Source organism: Ursus maritimus, unplaced genomic scaffold (assembly GCF_017311325.1).
Source record: "Ursus maritimus isolate PB19 unplaced genomic scaffold, ASM1731132v1 scaffold_2, whole genome shotgun sequence".
Lineage (NCBI taxonomy): Eukaryota > Metazoa > Chordata > Mammalia > Carnivora > Ursidae > Ursus > Ursus maritimus.
Genome location: NW_024424452.1, coordinates 22,228,492 through 22,253,339, shown reverse-complemented (window position 1 = coordinate 22,253,339; position 24,848 = coordinate 22,228,492). Strand labels below are relative to the sequence as shown.

Genomic DNA, 24,848 nt, shown 5'->3' with positions numbered 1-24,848 from the left:
CTCCCCCTTTTCTTGCTTTTTCTTCTCTTTCTCCTGCTTGGTTGCAAGGTTTCCACCATAGGCACCTGGGTGGCTCAGGCAGTAAAGCGTCTGCCTTAGGCTCAGGTCATGATCCTGGGGTCCTGGGATCAAGCCCAACATCAGGGTCCCTGCTCAGTGGGGGGTCTGCTTCTCCCTCTCCCACTCCCCCTGCTTGTGTTTCCTCTCTTGCTGTATCTCTCTCTCAAATAAATAAATAAAATCTTTAAAAAAAAAGGTTTTCACCATTCATGGAAATATGACAAGATTTCAGTTTATTCAGTCAATGCACTGGATTTATTGATTTCTAAATCAAAAATGATATGGCAGAATTCTTTCTTAGAACACATTTAAGTAACCCTTATTGAAACCTGGGCTGAGAAACTTAAGTGTAAATCCCAGCTCTACTACTTACTAGCTGTGTGACTGTGGACAAGTTCATCTATTCTCCTATCTCTAAAATAGGAGTGACAATGTCTTCCTCATAGGATTGTTGAGGGTTTTACAATTTTTTTTTTAAGTAGGCTCCCACCCAATGTGGGGCTTGAACTCGGGGACTGAGCCAGCCAGGCACCCCTGTTGTGGGTTTAAATGACTTAACACAGGTCAGGGCACATACAACTCTCACTTATCACACATTTAAGAGTATAGCTGGGTCTCTCTTTGATCCGCTTCTTCAATGAAAGAGTTTGGTTCTTCTAGCTCTATAACCACTATCACTGAGAGGTTAATATTCTATAACCACTACACTATTTCTATTATTGTCTGGTTAGAGTCAAGGAGGACTTAATTGACAAAAAGGTCCTTGATATACACACACACACACACACACACACACACACACACACACATACTGTGTGACACAGACCTGTGCTATCTTTGTCTTTGTCTTTTTCAGGTCACCCTTTTCCTGAATGGTTCTTGGCATCAATGCTTTGTTTACAAAACCTGCTCAGTCTTTAGCTCCCATGATGATACTCTGTAAGCTAAAAGAGTATGAATATGGAAATTCAGATAAAAGGTAGAGTAAAAATGCCTTTGAAATAATGTAAAGAAAATGTGAAAGCAAACTCAACCTTTTACATTGATTACTAGGCAATTATCTTGGACTTTGGATATTATTAGTCATGAATTCTCAGATCTTGAGTAAGCTATAACAGAGAGTATTAATGTCAAAGAAATTTTCATAGTAGTATCTTTAAGGGTGTTCTTTAAAGGATACTACAAATGTCTATGTAATTCACACTAAACTACATATTGATTGTTTTTATCTTTTTATCTAAGTCATTTATTCACAAATGTGTCTGAGGGCATGCTATTATCTGCCAGGTTTAAAGGTGCTGGGGATACAAGATGAATAAGGAGCCCCACAGATTATAAGATACTGTGATAAGGGCTCTACCAGAAGCATAAAATGGCGCACTGTGGTAGTACAGAGAAGAGATTCCTGCTTCAGTCTCCCTGGAGTGGGGAGTACCTCTGAGAAGAGGGGGTTCCTGAGCTGAGTTTTGGAGGTTGAGTTGGATTTCTCCTACTCAACACTGAGGACCATCATTCCAGGCAGAGAAAACAGCATGGAAAATGTCTGGAAGCACGAGAGAACTCTTAATAAGCTATTTATTTATTCACTCAACAAAGTCATTGAGAGCCTACCATGTCCTATGCTCTGTGATAGAGTAGCGAACAGCAGTGAACAAATCAACAGTGATCTCTGTCCTCCGAGACTTAGTTCTAATGGTAGACGGGCAGACCAAAAATTAAGTAAAATACATAGTATGTTAGCTGGAGATAAGTTTTTTGGTGAAAAATAAAACAAGATGGGGAATAAGAAAGGTTGGGGAAAGCTGCATTTTTAGAGTGATGGATGGTCCCAGGAGGTGACATTTGAATAAATGCAGGGAGTTGGGAGGACACCATGGGGGCTCTCTGGGGGGAAGGGTGTTCCTGGCAGAAAACACAGCAAGTGTAAAAGAATAGAGGGATACCATGCTGCTTTCTAGATCTCACAAGGAAGAAGTAAGCATGAGGGAGGCCAGGTCTTGTAGGTCCTTGCAGCCCTGCTTTGTTACTTTGGTTTCACTGTGAGATAAATGGTGGTAGTGAGGCAGTTGAAAATTATTTATTTTTTATTTATTTCCTTTATTATTATTTTTAAAATATTTTATTTATTTATTTATTTATTTATTTATTTATTTATTTATTTGAGAGAGAGCACATGCAAGCGATGGGAGGAGCAAAGTGGGAGGGAAAATGAGGGAGAAAGAATCTCAAGCAGACTCACATTGAGTGCAGAGCCCGATCTCACGACCCTGAGATCATGACCCTGAGGATCATGACCTGAGCTGAAACTTAGAGTTGGTCGCTCAACCGACTGAGCCACCCAGGTGCCCCATTTGTTTTATTTTTTTAGAGCAGTTTTAGAAAATTGAGCAGACAGTACAGAGCTCCTCTATATTCTCTGTCCTCCACCAGATACAGCCTCCCCCATAGCAACACCCCCCCCTTCCTAGAGTGGTACACTGGTTACAATCAATGAAGCTACACTGACATATCATTATCACCCAAAATCCATGGTTTACATTTGGGTTCACTCTTGGTGTTGTATGTACATTTTGTGGGTTTTAACGAATGTGTAATGACGTATCCACCATTACAGTGTCATAGAAAGTAGTTTTACTGCCCTAAAAATCCTATGTGCTCCACCTATTCATCCCACCCTTCCCTCTAAACCCAACAAGTGATCTTTTTACTGTCTCCATGATTTGCCTTTCTCAGGATGTCAGATAGTTGGAACTATATAGTATGCAGCCTTTTTAGAAGGTTTCTTTCACTTAGTAATATGCATTTATATTTCTTCCATGTCTTTTCATGGCTTGATAACTTATTTCTTTTTAGTACTGATTAATATTTCATTGTCTGGATGTATAATTTATTTATCTATTCATCCATGGAAAGACATCTTGGTTGCTTCCAAATTTTGGCAATTATGAATAAAGCTGTTTAAACATCCAAATGCAGGTTTTTGTGGGGATATAGGTTTTTTCCTTTGGGTAAATACCAAAGAGCACAATTGCTGAATTGTAGGATAAGAGTATGTTTAGTGTTGTAAGAAACTGCCAAACTGTTTTCAAAAGTGGCTGTACCATTTTGAATTCCCATCAGCAAAGAAATAAAGAGTTCTTACTCCTCTACATCCTCATCAGCATTTGGTGTTGTCAGTGTTTTGGACTTTAGACATTTTAATAGATGTGTATCTCATTTTAATTTGCAGCTTCCTAATGCCTTATGAGGTGGAACATCTTATCATATGCTTATTTGCCATTTGTATGTCTTTGGTGAGGTGCCTATTCAGGTCTTTTGCCCATTTTTTAATCAAGTTGTTCATTTTCTTCTTGTTGAGTTTTAAGATTTCTTTGCATATTTTGGATAAAAATCCTTTATCAGATATGCCTTTTGCAAATATTTTCTCCCCGTCTGTAGTTTGTCTTCTCATTCTCTTGACATTGTCTTTGGCAGAGCAGAAGTTTTTAATTTTAATGAAGTCCAGTTTATCAATTATTTCTTTCATAGATTATGCCTTTGCTGTTGTATCTAAAAAATCATCACTATACCCAAGTCACCCAGATTTTCTCCTGTGTTATCTTCTAGGAGTTTTGTAATTTTGGGTTTTATATTTAGGTCCGTGATCTATCGTGAGTTAATTTTTGCAGAGGTGTAAGGTCTGTGTCTAGATGTTGCATGTAGATGTCCAGTTATTCCAGTACCATGTGTTGAAAAGACTACTTTTTTTCTGCATTGTAATGCCTTTGTGCCTTTGTCAAAGATTAGCTGATTATATTTATGTGGATCTATTTCTGGCCTCTCCATTGCATTCTATTGATCTATTTGTTCTTTTGCCAATACCATACTTTCTCGATTTTGTAGCTTTATAGTAAGTCTTTTTATTTTAAAAAAGATTTTATTTATTTGAGAGAGAGACAGAGAGAACACAAGCAGGGGGAGGGGCAGAGGGAGAGGGAAAGGGACAAGCAGACTCCCCCCCTGAATGGGAAGCCTGATGCAGTACTTGATCCCAGGACCCTGAGTTCATGACCTGAGCTGAAGTCAGATGTTTTAACGACTGAGCCACCCAGGCGATCCTATAGTAAGTCTTGATGTCAGGTAATGTCAGCCCATTGGCTTTGTTCTTCTTCAGTATTGTGTTGGCTGTTTTTTATCTTTTGCCTTTCCATATAAAATTTGGAATCGGTTTGTTGATATCCACAAAATAACCTGCTGGGATTTTGATTTGGATTGTGTTAAATCTATAGATCAAGTTAGGAAGAGCTGACATCTTTACAATATTGAATCTTCCTATCCATGAACATGGAATATCTTTCCATTTATAGTTCATTTTGTATTTCTTCCTTCAGGGTTTTGTAGTTTTCCTCATATAAATTTTTTTTTAGATTTTATTTATTTATTTGACAGAGAGAGGCAGCGAGAGAGGGAACACAAGCAGGGAGAGTAGGAGAGGGAGAAGCAGGCTTCCTGCTGAGCAGGGATCCCAGTGCAGGGCTTGACCCCAGAACGCTGGGATCATGACCTGAGCCAGAAGCAGATGCTTAACGACTGAGCCACCCAGGTGCCCCATCATCATGTAGATCTTATACATACTTTGTTTTATCTATAAAGTCCTTAATTTTTAGGATGGTAATATAAATGGTGTTATGTTTTTAATTCCAAATTCCACTTGTTTATCACTGATACATAGGAAAGCAACTGAATTTTGAATACTAGCCTTGTATCCTACAACCTTGCTATAATTGCTCATTAGTTTCAGGAGGTTTTTGTTGTTGATCCTTCTGGATTTTCTATATAGCCAAGGATTTATTTTTTAAAGTTTTTCTTACACACCTACCCCCATTTTATTATGAACATTTTCATTTTCAAATATACAAAAAAGTTGAAAAAGATGTATAGGAAAGACTTGTATATTCACCAGCTAGATTTGACTATTTATATCTAACTATATTGGTTTTATCACATATTGATTAATGTATCCATCTTTCTATTTATACATCAAGCCATTTTGTTTTTCCTCACACTTTTTATTATAAAAAATTTCAAGCACGCACGCACACACACACACACAAAAGAAAGAAAAATACAGAAAATCCATATACCCACTCCTTAGATTCAACAGTTGTTAACATTTTGTCATATTGGCTTTGTCTGTATCTGTGTATGTATGTGTTTTGTTCTCTTAAGTGTTTCAAGGTTAAGTTGCAGATAGAGTGGCACTTCATACATCTTATAATTTATATACATCTTATAGTTTAGTATGCATCTCCTGGAAATAAAAGCATTCTGATTGGAGAGTTTTGATTGGAGTAATGACCTGATTTGACTTACCCTTTAGCAACATTCCTCTGGCTGCTGCACTGAGAAAAGACTAGAAGGGGGAGAGGAGTAAGATATGGAAACCTGTATTTGGTAACATGGTATGTCATGATGATGGCAGCTGGAGGGAGATGAGACTGGAAAGGTAATCAGGGCCTGATGTAAAGGATCTGTATGCTAGATTTAGTTCTTAATCTTATACACAGGGTTTCCCAAAAATTATGACTTTTTGACTTTTGTTGTATGATTACTCTCTGTACTATTATTTGCTAAATATTTTTCTTAAATTATGAACTTAAAAAAATCTTACATGTCATAAGCAAAATTATACACAGAATCATTCATTTGGTAGGTTTCATTCTTTTCTAACACAAAACACTTAGCCATTAAAATCAAAAGAAAATTGCGTGACATCTGAAAATCGTCATGTGTACTACCAGGAGTCCAGATGCTGTTCTTTGGGAAAGACTGCTATAGATAAAGGAAATCATTGAAAGTTTTTAAGCTGGGGACAGACATAACCTGAATTTTGTTTTAGAACATTCTGGCAGTCACATTAAACAAGGATTAGAGGGGGACAAAAATTAAAGCTTGATTACTCATTGCCTATTATGTAACAAGTGCTTTGGATACAAAGGTAAATGAAATAGGTTGCTGCCACTAAGAAGCATACAATCTGGTAAAGGGAGATAGATACAAGGACAGGTAACTTCAGCATGGAGTGGTAGTTACTATAATTAGAAGTATATACAAGATATAATGGTGGCTAAAAGGTGGGTATGATCAACACGGCCTCAGAAACCAAGCCCATGCTTTACAGAGGAAGATTCTTCAGCTGGGTTTCAATGGAGATGTTAATATCATGAGCAGAGATTGGAGGTAGCCAGGGAAGGGTAATGGTACATACAAAGCATGGACATGTAAAATGACAGGGTATTCACTTACTGAAACATTTACTGAATACTTACTGTATATCAGATCCCTTTATAAGCCCTAAAGTACAAAGAGACAAAAGATGTAGCTCCCACTCTGAATAAGCTTGATGTCCATTATAGTGAAAATCATAATGCTATGTGTTAGGTATTATTGACAGATGTAAGTATGGGATGCTGTGTGAATACACCTAGCTAAGCATGTAGTTCAGACTGGGTAGCAAAGAAGTGATCTCTCAGATGAAATCTGAAAATGTAGTAGGAGTCTATGCAAGTACAGAGAGGCACGAGATCATGTGACATGCTTGGAGGAACTGCAAATGGTATAAGAAAGGTTTGGCAAATATGGATTTGATTCTAAAAGAAATGGAATATTATTATTATTAAGCCAAGGAGTAGTAATATCAGATTTGCTTTTGAAAACAGCACCCTGCAGTGTGGAGAATGGTTTGAAGGGAGGTTAGCCGAATTACAAAGAAAGATCAGTTTGAAGGCCAATGAACTGCTTTTATATGAGAAATGCTGGTGTAGCCTGAACTAAAGCAATGTAACATGGAAGGCAAGGAAGAGATCGACACGAGAGATTAAGGAGTTAGAATCACTAGAACTTGGTGATACTTTGTTATAGAGGCATGACTCGCAACTGGGCAATTGTGTGTTAAGAAATAAGGGGTGCCTGGGTGGCATAGCGGTTAAGCGTCTGCCTTCGGCTCAGGGCATGATCCCGGCGTTATGGGATCAAGCCCTGCATCAGGCTCCTCCGCTATGAGCCTGCTTCTTCCTCTCCCACTCCCCCTGCTTGTGTTCCCTCTCTCACTGGCTGTCTCTATCTCTGTCAAATAAATAAATAAAATCTTTAAAAAAAAATAAAATAAAATAAAAAAAGAAAAGAAATGAGTATACACGCGGGGCGCCTGGGTGGCTCAGTCATTAAGCGTCTGCCTTCCGCTCAGGGCATGATCCCAGAGTCCAGGGATCAAGCCCCACATCAGGCTCCTTCGCTGGGAGTCTGCTGCTTCCTTTCCCACTCCCCCTGCCTGTGTTCCCTCTCTCGCTGGCTGTCTCTCTCTCTGTCAAATAAATAAATAAAATCTTTAAAAAAAAAAAAAGGAAATGAGTATACACAGGAAGTGAATGTAGACTGTTCCGGATGGCATTTCTTCTGTAGAATTTGAAGCAACTCTTTTTCAATCTCAGCTTCTACATCTACTTAGTGAATGTTTTCCACCTGCACTGGGGAAGTTGCTTGAAATCCAGGTAACATGAAAAGTCTTAAGCAGTGTTGTGGAAAAAAAACATGGTGGCAGGAAGGGCAGAGGAACAGAATCTGGGGTAGAAAGGACTCAAAGCTGTAGATGTGGGAGAATGCAGGAAGAAGGGGTGCATTTAACCTGTGCCCCTCTAAATTTTCTTTGAGAATAGAGGCCCTAAAGTAATGTTTCTCAACCTTATTGCACATTAGAATGACTTTGAGCTTGAAAAAGTCCTGATGTTCAGGTCACACCCTAGACCAGTCAAATCAGAATCTCTGGAGGTGAGATCCAGACATTGGTATTTTTTTCAAGCTTACTAGCTTATTCGATTGTGCAGCCAATGTGGAGAACCTAGAGATTTAGTTCCTTGGAAACAGAGGCCCTAGAGATTAATTCTTGTTGACTTGGGCAAAGATACGTTGACAACCAGACACGCTGGCGAAGTAGTCTCCTGGTCCAGTAAGCATTTTTAGAGGTATGAACTTATTTAGGGCACTCAAGTATCATTTATCTTTGAATGATAACTTAACATTTGGCACCTGGTGCCTTGTACAGCTAATGGTAATCTGAAAGTGCCTGACTGAAGTCCAGGGGCCAAGTGCACACTTAACAGGATATGGTTAGGTGATTAGAGAGTGCTTTGAGATTCACAGTATATGAATTTAGCAAATGTCTATTTGGAATAAATTTCATGCTTGTAAGGGAGTTTTCTAATATCTGATTAATACTTTACTGTTACAATATGCAGAATGGTATGGTTTAGGGGTATTATTCTTGCCCCTGCCATTTTTGAAAGATGGTCTGTGATTTCTTGATACAGTTAGAGAAATGTTGGTTCTAAGGGGCATATTATTTTACTAAGTTTAACAGATCTATTTTCTTCTTCTTCTTTTTTTTCCCTGTAAAATAGAGCATCTTTTAAAAATTTTACTTACTTACTTATTTATTTATTTATTTATTTATTTATTTGAGAGAGGGAGAGCACAGAGGGAGAGTTAGAGAAGCAGACTCCCCACTGACCAGGGAGCCAGACATGGGGCTCCATCCCAGGACTGGGATCATGACCTGAGCCGAAGGCAGGTGCTTAACTGAATGAGCCACCCAGGTGCCCCAATCTATTTTCTTATTGACCCAAGGATATACTACTCAGTAGCCTGTAAATGTAATGGTTAGTTTATTGTTAATGGAGATTCATAAATGGGGTACTTGGGCAAGAAAACCAATGTGTAATCTCTTCTAATTATAGGGGATAATGTACTTTATGTCATAATATTGGAAACTGATTATCTTAATTATTTTATACATGTAACTTCCATTAAAAATGCAACAAAGTAGGGATGCCTGGGTGGCTCAGTGGGTTAAGCGACTGCCTTCAGCTCAGGTCATGATCCCAGAGTCCTGGGATCGAGCCCCGTATCACATCGGGCTCCCTGCTCAGCAGGAAGCCTGCTTCCCCATCTCCCACTCCCCCTGCTTGTGTTCCCTCTCTCGCTGTGTCTCTCTTTGTCAAATAAATAAAATATTTTTAAAAAATGCAACAAAGTCCACACTTTTCACACAAAAAAATGACAATGTAATTCTAGTATATTATAGAAAAAAGGCTACTCCTCCTATCTGGCCAATTAAGCATGCTTGCATTCTTTTGCTGGCAAACATTTGTGGAGTACCTAGCAGGTGTTAGCACTGAGCTGGAAGCTGAGTACAAAGAGTTGTGAGGCATGACGCCTTCCTGCCCTTCGGAACTCATGTGGCATTAGTGGTGAGGCAGACCGGAAACAGAAAGTCCAGGACAACGAGCTAAATCCAAGGTTGAGATAAGCAGAGTGCAAGAGGAGCACAGGCTGGGCCCTCGGCTGCTTGTCACAGGATGCACTGCGCTGCACTGACTCCATGTGGTAGCACTGTCTGAGAGTCCTGGCCAAATTCTTGCTGCTTGATGAGACATTCTGGAATAGAAAGATGCATTTCCCCAGTAGCCAAAATCTGCCAACTTACTATTGAATTACAGTTGTCATCTGTGGATACTCTGCAGGAAACTCAAGTAAAATACATTACTTAAAAAATACTCTTCTAGATCAGTTTGCTATATACTCAAGTGTGTTTTTTCTGAAGATTATTTATTTATTTGAGAGAGAGAAAGAGCAAGAGAGCGAGAGCAAGCGAGCGAGAGAACAAGCAGGGTAAGGGGCAGAGGGAGAAGCAGGCTCCCGCTGAGCAGGGAGCCTGATGTGGGGCTCCATCCCAGGACCTTGGGATCATGACCTGAGCCGAAGGCAGACACTTAACTGACTGAGCCACTCAGGCGCCCCCCAAGTGTGTTTTTAAATGTTGTAAATGCAGCTTTCCCTTTGCTTCTCTTTTGTCTGCGAGTCTCACAATACTTCAAAAGTTATACTTGCAATAAAAGTTTAGAAAATGACTTTTCTCTTAATGATGTAGTAAACTCCAGCAAAGAAGCAGATCAAAAATGAATTGCTTCAGGGTGTATAATTGACAAATAACAAATAACCTCAAGGCTTTGTCTTTTAAGTAATGAGAATATTCTTGGTATTTAATTATATGTAGCTAATCATTAAAATCAATTTTAAAGCTGTTTTTTTGAAAATAAGTGCTTTCTATAGTGATTTACTATAGCAATAGCCTGGAAATTCTCAGGCAACCACTCTCTCCTGCTTGTTTAATGATTTCTGTTTCATATTAGGACTAAATTGGTGGTTTTATTCAGCATCAAAGATTAGGTTACCAAGACTAGAAATGGGCTAGTCTTACATATTATACTTGGTGCTGGTGGATTTTGTTCTTTCAAGCTATCAATTCAATATCATGCTGTTGATTCTGCTGTAGTTCCGAAATACTTATTGTAAATTCCTTGATTAACATTTTTACATATTCTTGATCTATGAGGCTACCAAAGCATAGAGCCTCAAGTAGGAAAAACAAACAAACAACCCCTTCTCTGAAGAGCTCATGCAGCTTACTATAGGGTCATTGGAAGAGCAAGAAATAGTCAGTAGTTAGGACACTCCATGTATTCAGAGCCTCAAATTTTAAGATATGACTTCCCCCTCCCCCATCACTGTCTATTTGGGAAGATAGTATTAAAGACATATACAAAATATTACAGCTGCAAAGAAGTGTGTACATATAAGCATATACATTTGTTGGGGTTGCTAGAATAAATACTGGGATAATCAGTGTTTAACAATGTTCTATACTAAGTCCATTTCCCAAGTGTCATGAACAGGAGACCTTATAACATCCCAACTAAAAACATTTGGCCCAAAAGATTATGATGGAGGCTAAATCAGTTTACTAATTGTGTCAGAAATGGGTTGTGATGTAAGCTTATGTGGAGGAAACTCAATCCACAAGTTCATAGGACCACAATAATATATATCCTGTGTTTTTCCTTGGAATTGCCAATGATGAGTATTTCCTCCCCATTGTTCACTTCTTTCTTCTGTATAGAAGAATGATAATGTTCCATTGCAAAGAGATCACCTGAGGAAAAGATTATGTTCAAAGGAGGAGATAATCAACCTGAGGATTTTTGTTTTGTTTGGTTTTGGTTTTGGTTTTTTTTTGAGAAATATTATACTGCTTTTTTTCCAGTTAGTCTTTAGAATACTAATGTGGAAACATTAACAATATCCCCAACCTCTCACAAAGAAAAGCAGGTGTATAGGGAGTAAGATCATAACATTTCCATATCAGCAATGTGATCGTATCAAGCTGTTAGTGTTCTTGGTATTTGTTATAGGTCATTGCCTTTCACTGAAACCTTCTGAATTCATTTTCACAGAAAGCATATGACTATTCTTTAATTTTTTTTTTCTGGGGTGCCTGGGTGGCTGTCAGTTAAGTATCTGACTCTTGATTCTGGCTCAGGTCATGATCTCAGGATGATGAGATCGAGCCCCGTGATGTGGAAAGCAGTATTTGATGAGTTCTGAAGAATAAGTAGGCACTAACTAGAAGCCTATCTAGAATCATGTGTAAAACCTCCAACTATCACTACCTCCTCTTCTAAAAGCCATAGCCGGGAAATTATGTCCTTGGTACTCCGGACTGGACTGCATTGGTTAGGAATGGCCACCCCTTCCAATCAGTGTTACAGAAGCCCACCCTTCATCTTCAGTCCTACTCAGTCCAAGAAGTGACTGATTATGACCTACCGACCCATTGTTCTTGTGCTGCTACTTTCTGGGCTCTGAGACAAACACAGAGGCTTGGGTCACAGGCTGAGCCATCCAACACATACCAACTGTAGCCTCGGGAAGTAACAGAGGCACCAAGGGTGCTACTGAAATGTGGTGTCACTTCTGCTGCACCCAAACTATCTATGGAAAACGTCATTTCTGGGGGTGTGTAGTGTTTTGTCTTCCCTGCATTCCTTCCTTCCTTTAAGAGAAGTCCTCTCCCTTCCTCCTTCCCCAGCTGACCACCCAACTCCTGCCTCCCTTCTCTCTCCCTCTCCCTGCGCCCCTTCCCCGTGCACACTCACTCTTTCTCAAATAAATAAATAAATAAATCTTTAAAAATGTGTTTTTTCCTTCTCATAAATTCATATTATAAATACTACTTTTCTCTTGAGATTTTTAGTTCAGATCTAGATAAGAAACTCAGCTCCAAACTCACTAGCTGTGGAACTTTGGGCAACTCAACCTAGTTAAGCCTTAGTGTCTTCCTCAGGGTTATTGTGAAATTTGCAGCAATGACAGAAAAGTGTCAAACAGGGCCAGACACATAGTAAGCCTACAATTCATGTGACACCATCATTATTCTTACAAGGGTCTCATCAGTCTGACCCTAGAAAGAAGTTCCCTTTCTGTTCTTGAGGTAGCAACAGATTATGTGAACTCAAAGTTTCCCATCCCTAATTCAAAAGCATCTGTACTGCCACAAAACAATATTGTGGCTTAGCAAGTATAAGCTAAGATAAGAAAATGAAGAAAAAGACCCCAAAAAGCAGTATTTTAGAATGTTATAACCTGCAGATAGGTGTTTTTTCTTTTGAAAGCACAACATTATGAGAGAAAATTGGGTGCAAAAATTTTTTCCATAAACAAGAGATGCAATTGCTATTATTATTATGAGATAACATCAAAGACATTTGTTTATTGTTTCTGCCTCCACTACAATGTACGCTTTGTTGACAGTAAGGATTGTTGTTGATTTATTTACTCTATATTGCTAGCACCTACAACAGTAAGTGTGCAGTAAATATTTATTGAGCAAGCAAAATTATAAGTGGGGCTTAGGAATTATTATTTTTTTTTTTTACCAGAGATTCACTCAAAAATGTGAAGGCTGGAAAGCATAAAAGCCCAACTGGTCAATAGATTCAACCATATCCAGGTAGAGTGAATATAATGTGAGAGAGGAAAAGAAATTCTCTAAATCCTGGGCATTTTTCCCAGATTAGAATTACATTTTAAGAGAAAGAGGGAATCTTAAGAAAGGAGCAGAAAGACCAGGGAGATTTTTTTGAAGAGCATCAACAAAGTAGTGGGGAAATGACCTCTGCTTTGGAGCACATGAACCATTAAAATGGTTGCAGTTTCAGTAATAATAACAAGGTATGCCTGAAAGCACTAGGCCTTAAACCACAACAAGGTAGTTATCAAATTGCCCTACTGGTTTAAGTGTTCATCCCCCCTTGCCTTTCCTTGAGCTTCTAGCCGAAGGCTTTCTCTCTGCAGTATTGTTACTGTGCTCACAGGAGGCTTTGCCTCTGCAGTTTACCCGAGGTGTTCTGCATGCCCCCTCTCACCAAGGTAAAAAGAGAAAAAGACAGTTCTGTCTTGGAGATCGAATATCTCCCGGAGAGAACCCTTGGCAGCTGGAATCCAATTTCTTGATATTTCTGAAACTGGGATCTGTTATAACTAGAAAATGCCGAAGGATAATGGGCTCCTGCTGCTAACCAAACACTCAGATACAAGTGCACAGAAGTGCCTCAGCCAAGCACAAACCAGCCTTTTCATAAACCACTGGGCTTCTGAGCACATATTGTAGTAATTCCGTGACTAGCAGCTCATGGTCATGGTTCTGTGGTTCTCTTCCCCTTTAAAGGTCTTGATTAGGCCAATTCCTTTCCTCTTTGTGTTTGAGAAATGTGGATTTAGGCTGCTTCAAATTGGAACTTGGGTTTCCATTACCTTGTTGGCATCTTGCACCAATTGTCAATCCTGTTCTCTCATCTGGTCTGTCTTGTGGTTCCAGTCAGTGAATACTCAAAGGTCGTGAGACAGGCATGTGCACACCTAAAAGATCACGTTCAAAAGTACAACCATGACCTTGTCTTCTCATTCTCAAAATCTGTGCTCAGCTGTTTCAAACCTCCTGTGTCCTTGTTAGTAATGGCCAATTAGAAATCACTGAATCCTTTCCCTATAACGGTCAGAGGCTGCCAATTTATGGTAATTTGGACATAAGTGCCAATGGGAAAGGTACATTATTCAAGCTACTTTGGCTGTGACAGAAACCCAGTGCAGGCTAGCTGAAATAAAAAAGGAACTTGCCAGCTCCCATAACTGAAAAGTCAGGCAGAGGCAGATCTGGGTAGGTACTCAGATTATGATAGGAACCTGTTTTCTCTGTCCCTGACTTTCCTTCTGTATAGAGTGCAGCCTTTTACCACATGGCAGCAAGGTAACTCTAGGCTTACTTGGGCCCAACAGCCCAAGATCCTAAAGGAAACATGTACATTTCTCCTAGTAGCACAGCAAAAGTCCCCCAGTGTACCCTGAAAACTTTCTGTCATGTGCCCTGAGGCTGGAGTTCTGACTAGGTCTGGGCATGTGCCTGACCTTGAGGGTGGGAGTTGGGTGGTCAGTTGGGGAGGGAGGAAGGGAGAGGACTTCTCTTGAAGGAAGGAATGCAGGGAAGACAAAACACTACACACCCCCAGAAATGACGTTTTCCATAGATAGTTTGGGTGCAGCAGAAGTGACACCACATTTCAGTAGCACCCTTGGTGCCTCTGTTACTTCCCGAGGCTACAGTTGGTATGTGTTAGATGGCCCAGCCTGTGACCCAAGCCTCTGTGTTTGTCTCAGAACCCAGAAAGTAGCAGCACAAGAACAATGGGTCGGTAGGTCATAATCAGTCACTTCTTGGACTGAGTAGGACTGAAGATGAAGGGTGGGCTTCTGTAACACTGATTGGAAGGGGTGGCCATTCCTAACCAATGCAGTCCAGTCCGGAGTACCAAGGACATAATTTCCCGGCTATGGCTTTTAGAAGAGGAGGTAGTGATAGTTGGAGGTTTTACACATGATTCTAGGCAGTTGGTGCCTACTTATTCTTCAGAACTCAGCTCAAATACTGCTTCCCCAGGGGAGCCTTCTCTGGACTCCACTTGCCAAGAGTAGGCCAGACCCTCTGACTATGTGCTCCCAGTTAATACCTTGTGCTTTTCCATCACAGCACTTAATGCACTGACCTTTTTTTTTTTTTTTAAAGGATTTTGTTTATTTGAGAGAGAGAGAGGAGGAGAGAGGGGAAAGCATAGAGGGAGAGTGAGAGAAGCAGACTCCCCTCTGAACAGAGAGCCCAATGTGGGGCTCAATCCCAGGACCCTGAGATCATGACCTGAGCCAAAGGCAGACACTTAATCGACTGAGCCACCCAGGCACCCCTAATGTAGTGATCTTATATTGCCATATGTAAATCACTCTTATCTATGATTACTTGATAAATATCTAGCTCCTGCATTAGGAGGTGAGCTCCTTGAGGGTGGGAACTCTACCAGTTTTGCCTACCATTGAATACCCAGTACTTATCCCAGTGTCAGCACATTAATAATCACACAGTGCCTATTTTTTTTTAGAGATGAATGAATGGTATCTAGTTTCTGGTAATAGCAGCTGATTTTAGTATGAAAATGTAACAAACTGCCTCTTCTTCTTCCTAAACTATCATATAGTTTGCTCTTTTCACTTACTTCCTCACTTGGTTGAATGAATGAGGTGATATTTTAGGTAGCCTAGGTGACCAAAAAGAGGCAGCAGACTGGATAGTCAGCCCCCAAATAATCAGGAGCCCTCTTTTACTGTGTATGATTTAAATGAAAAAAAAAATCTATCAGGAACATAATCAAGAACCACAGGAATCTGGGGCTTAGTGGAAGTTCTTGGCAGAAAATCAGGACACGCTACTCCTGAATATCACTGTTAACTATAGTTTCCTCTTGTAACCTTTAATTGTGTTGAATAATAATAAGTTTGGTAATCAGAATGAATGCCAAGTTCCCACCATTTTGTTTAAAACAGGTCAGAAACTGGAGCCTGGGTGGTTAAGTGTCCAACTCTTGGTTTTGGCTCAGGTCATGATCTCATGGGTCGTGAGATCCCACCCTGCATGGGGCTCTGTGCTCAGCAGGGAATGTGCTTGAAGATTCTCTCCCTCTTCCCCTCCCCCTACTCATGCATGCTCACGCATGTTCTCTCTCTCTCTAAAATAAATAAATCTTTAAAACATGTTGGATGGTAATTTCAAGACTCAAGTATTATGAGCATGTAGATGTATATACCTATGCATTGTGCCTCATCTCCGCCCTCCAGCCTCCCACGTACTGTGTGTGTGGTCCTTCAGGCATTATGATCACAGGCTTATATGTCAGCCTCCTCTGGTATGGGCAACTGGAAGGTAGGGATTATTCAATTATTTGAAAAAATTCAGATTATTTGATAACATTTCTGTTACTTCTTTTTAAAAGCAAAACTGTTCTGAAACTTTTCGTTACATAGCTTTGAATTAATAAGAAAAGAAACCACTAGAGAAACTAATTATGTTTTAAATCTTTTTTTCTTTCCCTNNTACAATTTTAGATCTTCATGATGCTATGTTTAATTTGATTTGCCTGGTCCCTCTGGGCATTGCAGTAATTCAGATTCTGGTTTGGAGCCCATTCTCAATCAGGAGCAAGATAGACTACACAGGGGCTCTTTAAGGCCAATGCTGGCTATCATGGGATTCAAACAAAACTTCAGTTGTTTATCTGTTCTAATAGAGTTTACATTATACCAGAAGGCAAATCTGTTCTTTATAACCTTTAATTTGTTTAGAAAGCAAAACAGATAACACAAAAAAATCCAACATGTTTTAGGGCTTTTTGACTATAATAATAAATTTAATAAGAAAGTTAAATATGAGTTAAGGCTTCTCTGTTGGCTGTTTCTAAGTGGTCTTGTGGCCTGGTCACAACCTGTTACTCTTCACCCTTGAATCACTCTGTGAGTTAGTTTGGTTTCCCAGAGCCCACCTGACTGTGCATGCCACTTCCTTTTATTTTAAGCCCTATACTGCTTCTTCAGCTGGTTCCATTAGTGAAGACATCTTTTTTTTTTCCCCTTTTCATTAAGCAATACCATATCACTATCATCTGTAGATTCCCCTCTGACTGATAGTGGTCAGATTTGGGAGATTCAGGGACCAGTGAAAGAGAACCCATATAACCCAGATTTATATTGCTCACTGTCTTAGTCACAGAGCTTTTGGTTATGAAGGAACAGGAATTCAACTTCAGCTATCTTAAATAAAGAGAGGTTTCTTGTAAGGATCCAGTAGGCAAATTCATAGGCATCGGGGACAGGAAAAAAAATAGAATTGAATCATACAAGGACTGGAGTGGGACCTTTCCTAAGGCAAGGGCTGAGGTAGCTTTCTCTGCCCTGACATTTTTATTTCATTGTTCCCTCACTCTCTCTCTCTCTCTCTCTCACACACACACACACACACACACACACGCTCAACTGAGTGCCAGAGCTTTCTGGTCAGTTGCTCGCTCTCATTTAACTGACTCAGACTCTGTGCCTGTTGGATTCTCTCTCTTTTTTAAAGTTTTATTTATTTATTTTTTATTAAGTAATCTCTACATCCAACGTGGGGCTCAAACTCATGACCTTGAGATCAAGAGTTGCATGCTCTACTGACTGAGCCAGCCAGGCACCCCTGTCTGTTTGATTCTCTTACCCAAAAATGGTCATTGCTCAGCATGACACATTGCTTATATTGGTGTGCTGAAGATGCTTGACAACTGGCTTACTGAAAAAAAAGATGTATGTATATATACATATATAACTTTATTATACATTTCACTGATAAAAAGGATGTGTAGCATATGCCTTACAAATAATACAATATACCTACTCCTTGTAAATTTCATATACCTACAACTTCAGTGTGACTTCTTTCTTTTTTTTTTTTTGTTATTTCTTAAAATTCCACTGTTAGTCTTTATAATTTACAACAATAGTCATGAAATCAAGACTATGAATAAGCTTGATTACTATTCAGTTGAACAAAGAACTCACTTATGTCATAGACCAAGCAGTTTAGTTACAACCTAAATGTTGTTTTATATTTTTGTTTATGTTAACTAGTAAGACAAAACTGAAATAATAAAGACATACTTCTGAACTTTATCATTAATGATAATGACTTCTCTGATTGATTGAATGACAGATTTTGAATACTAAAAAGAGTATATCCTCAATTTCCTGTGCTTTTCACAGCGTAACAGCTATACACATGACAGTTTTGAGTTTTGTCTACATCATTAACATATTCTTTACTACTTTCTTAAGTGTAGACCAGAGGTTGGCAAACTATAGACTGTGGGCCATACCCAACCTATGGTCTCTTTCTGTACAGTCTGAGATCTAAAAATAATAGGCTTGTTAAACAAACAAAATAATTATTGTGTGACAGGAACTGTATGTGACTCACAAGCTGAAAATATCTGGCTTTTTAAGATTTTATTTATTTATTTATTTATTTGAGAGAGTGAGAGAGAGAGCATGAGCAGGGGGAGAGGCAGAGGGAGAGGGAGAAGCAGACTCCCTGCCAAGCAGGGAGCCCAACATGGGACTCGATCCCAGGACCCCAAGATCATGACCTGAGCTGAAGGCAGACACTTAACTAAATGAGCCACTCAGATGTCCCATCTGGTTCTTTATAGAAAAAGTGTGCCAACCCCTGATCTAGATAATCAACAAAACAAAACAACAATATATACTGATTTCCATGGTATAAGTCAATCCACTATGGCTAATTTCAGGCTATAAACGTGATATTACTGAAAATAGATTTAGGGGAAGGGATGCTCAGTAACATGCCATTATAAGATTAAAAAACAAAACAAAATCAGAGAGGGAGACAAACCATAAGAGATTCTGGACTGTGGGAAACAAACTGAGGATTACAGAAGGGAAGGCGGTGGAGGGAAGGGGTAGCTTGGTGATAGGTATCAAGGAGAGCTCATCACGTATTGTGATGAGCACTGGATGTTATATGCAACTAATGAATTGTTGAACACTACATCAAAAACTAATGTTGTACTATATGTTGGGTAGCTGAACATAATAAGAAAAGTAAAAAAATATAAAAACCAGCTTAAAAAATCATCATAATACTGGATGTCCATGTTGTATCACCATACAGATATAGCAGACATTGCTAACACTAAAAGCATAAATAATAGTAAAATATAGTAATGAGAAAGTGATGTTTTGAGTACTTACCATTTTTGTTTTTTAATATCATTTGCTTGGGGCACCTGGGTGGCACAGCGGTTAAGCGTCTGCCTTCGGCTCAGGGCGGGATCGAGCCCCACATCAGGCTCCTCCGCTATGAGCCTGCTTCTTCCTCTCCCACTCCCCCTGCTTGTGTTCCCTCTCTCGCTGGCTGTCTCTATCTCTGTTGAATAAATAAATAAAATCTTTAAAAAAATATTTAAAAAAATAAAAATAAATAAAAATATCATTTGCTTAATCATAAACTTACATATATTAATTTTTAAATAATTGCTATGTTTAAAAACCAGCTTGAGGAATTCCTGATCCCTGCTAAAGTTGACAAGGCTCTCACCAGCCAGGATGAGCAGGCTCCAGAGTATCACTGGGTGCACATCATAAGAGTACTCACTGGGTTGTCACTACTTGGTCTGTGGATGGATGTTCAGTAAGAAGTAGAAGGAGTGTAAGTAGAGTAGACCTGATTCATATGCTGCGTTCTCTGATCTAAGCCAGCATGCTGCAGTAAGAGAATACAAAATGGTGTATTTTCTGACTTTGTTTTCATTTTGCTTTCCCTAAAATCAGTGAAGTTCTTTTAGGGCCTGGAGATAGGGAAAACTAGGGGTAGGGATGGTGACTGTATTATTTTCCAGGGAGGTCTACTAATCATAAATCCACACTCAATCCTGAAAGGGGAGCTAAAGATGGTGAAGAAGTTTGGACTTGCGCAAACTTTAATATCCCCCACGAGGAAAGAATCAGTGAACTTGAAGATACGTCAAGAGAAATTACTCAAGCTCAAACACAAAGAGAGTGAGAAAAAAAAAAGAATAGAGCACCCAAGAAAATTGGGACAATATGAAATAGTCAAACATACTTTTTAATGGAATTCCTCCCACCCCGAAAGAAAATGGAACAGGTTAGAAGAAATATTTGAATATTCTTGACAATAGCCAAGAATTTTCAAAAAATAATGAAAGACATCAAAACCCAGACGCTCAAGATCCAAGTAGCTCAGAGAACCAGGAAAAAAAAACAGGATAAATATTAAAAACCCCACCAAACATACAAAACACACCTCGACACATCATATTCAAACTGATGAAAACCAAAGATAAAAACGAACCACTGACGGTAGCCAGAGAAATAAGATACATTACATGGAGAGGAACAAAAATCAGATTAGCAGCACACTTTTCATTAGAAACAAACAAGACAGAAGACAATGCAATGACATCTTCAAAATGTTGAAAGAAAAAAACCTCATCAACTTAAAATTTTATAAACAATGCAAATATCTTTAAAAATTAGGGTGAAATCAAGACTTTCAGACAAACAAAGGCTGAAAGAATTACCAGCAGATTTGCATTACACGAAGTGTTTAAGGAAGTTATCAGATAGAACTTTGGGTCTACACAAAGGAATAAAGATCTCTAGAAATCGTTAAAATGAAGATAAATATAAAAGACTTCTTTTTCCTTATATTTTTTTAAGATTTTATTTATTTATTTAACACAGATAGAGACAGCCAGTGAGAGAGGGAACACAAGCAGGGGGAGTGGGAGAGGAAGAAGCAGGCTCGTAGAGGAGGAGCCTGATGTGGGGCTCGATCCCATAATGCTGGGATCACGCCCTGAGCCGAAGGCAGACGCTTAACCACTGTGCCACCCAGGCGCCCCATCTTTTTTCTTATTTTTAATCACTTTAACAGGTAATTGAGGATCACTTGTACATTGCTGGTGAAAATGTAAAGTGGTACCACCACTCTGGAATACGTTTCGGCAGTTTCTTATAAAACTAAACATGCAATCACCATGCAACATAGCAATTGCACTTTGGGGCATTTATCCCAGAGAAACTAAAACTTGTATTTACACAATAACCTGTAAATTAATATTCATAACAACTTGATTCACAACAGCCAAAAACTAGTGAACCTTCAACAGATTAATGGTTAAACAAACTAACATACATATAAACCATGGAATACTACTCAGCAATAAAAATTAACAAACTATTGATATATACATCAACTTGGATGATTTTCCAGGGAATTATGCTGAATGAAAAATCCAATCACAGAAGGTTATAAACTATATGATTCCTTTTATATAACATTTGTTGAAATGGAAAAATTTTAGAAATGGAGGACAGATTAATGGTGGCCAGAGGTTTAAGATGAGAGTGGGAAGGGTTAGAGATAAGTGTGGTTATAACAGGGCAACACAAGCAATCCTTGCAGTGATGGAATTGTTCTGTATCTTGACTGTGGTGATGGATACATGAACCTACATGTGATAAAATTGTATGGAACTAATACACACACACATGTAAGTAAAACTCTGGAAATCTGAATAAGATTAGTGGATTGTTATCAGTGTCAAAATCCTGGTTGTGATAATGTGCTGTAGTTTGTAAGACGTTACCATTAGGGTAAACCGGATAAAGATTACATGGGATAACTCTGTACTCTTCCTTACTACAGCATGTGAATCCACAATTATCTCCACAAAATTTTCAATAAAAGATAACTGACTATTCAAAGTAAAAATGGAAGCAGTGTAGGGGCCTCTGGGTGGCTCTGTTGGTTGAGAGACTGACTCTTAGTTTTGGCTCAGGTCATGATCTAGGGGTCTTGAGAGCAAGCCCCACTTGAGCTCCGTGCTCAGTACAGAATCTGCTTGAGATTCTCTCCCTCCGCTCCTCCCCTGCTCATGCTCTCTCTTTCTCTAAAATAAATAAATAAATCTTTAAAAAAAATAGCAGTGCATTTTGGAATTACAGTACATGCAAAAATAAAATATAGGATAACAATAGCCTAAAAGATGAGAGGGAAGAATTTGTCATATTGTTATAGGGTTTTTATACTATATAGGAAGTATATTGTTTTAAAGTAGGATGCGATTAACTGAAGATGTATATTGTAAACTTTAGGGCAACCATTAAATATATTTTTTAAATGAGGCATGAATAATAGGCCTATTGTGAAGGTAGCATAATAAAAATTACTCAACCTAAAAGCAGGCAGAAAAAAAGGAAAGAGGGCCAAGAATGGAACAGAGAGAAAACAACTAGCTAGGTGTTAGATTTAAGCAATATTACATTAAATACAAATGGTCTAAACACACCAATTAAAAGACAGAAATTGTTAATTGGATTAAAAACAAGATCGAGGGGCGCCTGGGTGGCACAGCGGTTGAGCGTCTGCCTTCGGCTCAGGGCATGATCCCGGCCTTATGGGATCGAGCCCCACATCAGGCTCCTCCGCTATGAGCCTGCTTCTTCCTCTCCCACTCCCCCTGCTTGTGTTCCTTCTCTTGTTGGCTGTCTCTATTTCTGTCGAATAAATAAATAAAATCTTTAAAAAAAATTATTAAAAACAAGATCTACCTACACGATAAGTAAAAAAAAATCCACTTTATTTTTTTTAGAGAGAGAGAGCGTGTGTGTGCAACTGAGAGCAACCTGGGGGAGGGGCAGAGGGAGAGAGCGAAAATCTGAAGCGCGCTCCATGCCCAGCACAGAGCCCAATGAGGGGCTCAATCTCACAACCCTGGGCTCATGACCTGAGCTGAAATTAAGAATTGGACACTTAACCAACTGAGCCACCCAGGTGCCCCCCTCAAATCACTTTAAATATGAAGACATAGAAATGTTAAAAGACAAAGGATTGAAAAATGTAACATGTAAACAGCAATCTAAGGAAAGTTGAAATGGCCATGTTAATATTTAAATCAACTTCAGAAGAAGGAGTATTACCAAGGATAAAGAGAGAGCTCACATCATGGTATATGGGTCAATTTACCAACAAAATATAATAATCCTAAATGTGTATGTACCTAAGAATGGAACTTCAAAATGCATGAAGCAAAAAACTAATAGAAGTGAATGGAGAAATAGACAACTCCACAATTTTATGATTTTTTAATAATTTTTTTAAAGTAAACTCTACCCCCAATGTGGAGCTCTATTTCATGACTCCAAGATCAAGAGTCATATGCTCTACCAACTGAGCCAGCCAGGTGCCCCGATAAATCCACAAATTTAGGTGGAAACCTCACTACTTAGTAATCAATAGGTCAAAAAGAAAATAAGGATACAGAAGAAGTGAACAATACTATCAAGAAATTTGACCTAGTTGCCATTTATAGAACAGCTTGCCCAACAACAGCAGAATACACATTCTTTTCAAGTACAAATGAAACATTTGCCAAGATAGACCATCTTATGGGAAGTAAAAGGAACAACACATGTGAAAGAACAGACATCACATAAAATATGTCTTCTGATTAGAATGGTATTAAATTAGGGGCGCCTGGGTGGCTCAGTCATTAAGTGTCTGCCTTCAGTGCGAGTCATGATCCCAGAGTCCTGGGATCGAGCCCTGCATCAGGCTCCCTGCTCAGCGGGAAGCCTGCTTCTCCCTCTCCCACTCCCCTTGCTTGTGTTCCCTCTCTTGCTGTCTCTCTCTGTCAAATAAATAAATAAAATCTTTTAAAAAAGAATGATATTAAATTAGAAACCAATAACAAACATACCTGGGAAATCTCCCAAAACCTGGAAGCTAAAAAAGCACTTTTTCTTTTTTTTTTTTTTTTTGAGAGAGAGAGTGTGTGCGAGCTGGGGGTAGGAGGAAAGGCCAGGGGGGAGAGAAAGAGAGAATCCCAAGCAGGCTCCCCGCCCAGAACAGAGCCAGATGTGGGGCTGATCCCACGACCCTGAGATCATGACCCAAGCCGAAATCAAGAACTGGATGCTCAAACGACTGAGCCACCCAGGTGCCCCTAAAAACACAGTTTTAAATAACTCATTGGTTAAAGAGAAAGTGACCAAGGAAACTGCAACATATTTTGAATTGAACAAAAATGAAAACACAGTATATCAAAATTTGTGGAATGCATCAAGAGCGATGCCTAGAAGGAAGTCTGTGGCATTAAATGCTTATATTAAAAAAAAAAAAGAAGGGTCTCAAATCAATAATCTATGTTTCCACCTTAAGAAATTAGAAAAAGGGGATGCCTGGGTGGCTCAATCAGTTAAGCGTCTGCCTTCAGCTCAGGTCATGATCCCAGGCGCCTGGGATCAAGCCCCACATCAGGCTCCTTGCTCAGTGGGGAGTCTGCTTCTCCCTCTCCCTCTGCCCCACCCCTACCCCCAGCTTGTGTGCTCTTTCTCTTTCTCAAATAAATAAATAAATAAAATCTTTTAAAAAAGAAACTAGAAGAAAGAGAGCAAATTAAACCCAAATCAAGCAGAAGGAGAAAATAATAAAGATCAGAAACAGATAAAATTGAAAACAGATGGCTGTTTGAATAGCTATTGCCAAAATAATTAGAGATAACAAATGCCGGCAAAGATGTGGAGAAAAGAGAAAAACCCTATGCACTGTTGGTGGCAATGTAAATCTGGTGCAGCCACTATGGAAAACAGTATGGAGGTTTCTCAAAAATTAGAAAATTGAACTACCATATGATTCAGCAATTCTACTTCTGGGAATATATCTGAAGGAAAAGAAAATCCCCTGTTGAGATATCTGTACTCCCATGTTTATTGCAGCATTATTTACATAGCCAACACATGAAAACAACCTAAGTGTCCAAAGATAGATGAATGGGTAAAGAAGTTACGTTATATATATATATATATGCAATGGAATTTAGCCATGAAAAGAAAGAAATCTTACCATTTGTGACAATACAGATGGACCTTCAGGGCATTATGCTAAGTGAACTAAGACAGGG

The 24,848-nt window shown here is 39.1% G+C and overlaps 1 long non-coding RNA gene across 1 annotated transcript in view; it reads right to left on the bottom strand.

Annotated features, from left to right (window-relative positions):
* Nucleotides 1-19,232: 19,232 nt before the first annotated feature.
* The window catches only part of LOC103668872, an 18,541-nt gene continuing 12,925 nt past the window's right edge, over nt 19,233-24,848 (bottom strand). The window contains exon 3 of the long non-coding RNA XR_570159.2: nt 19,233-19,288. This is a non-coding gene — a long non-coding RNA (uncharacterized LOC103668872). The remainder of the gene's footprint in view (nt 19,289-24,848) is intronic.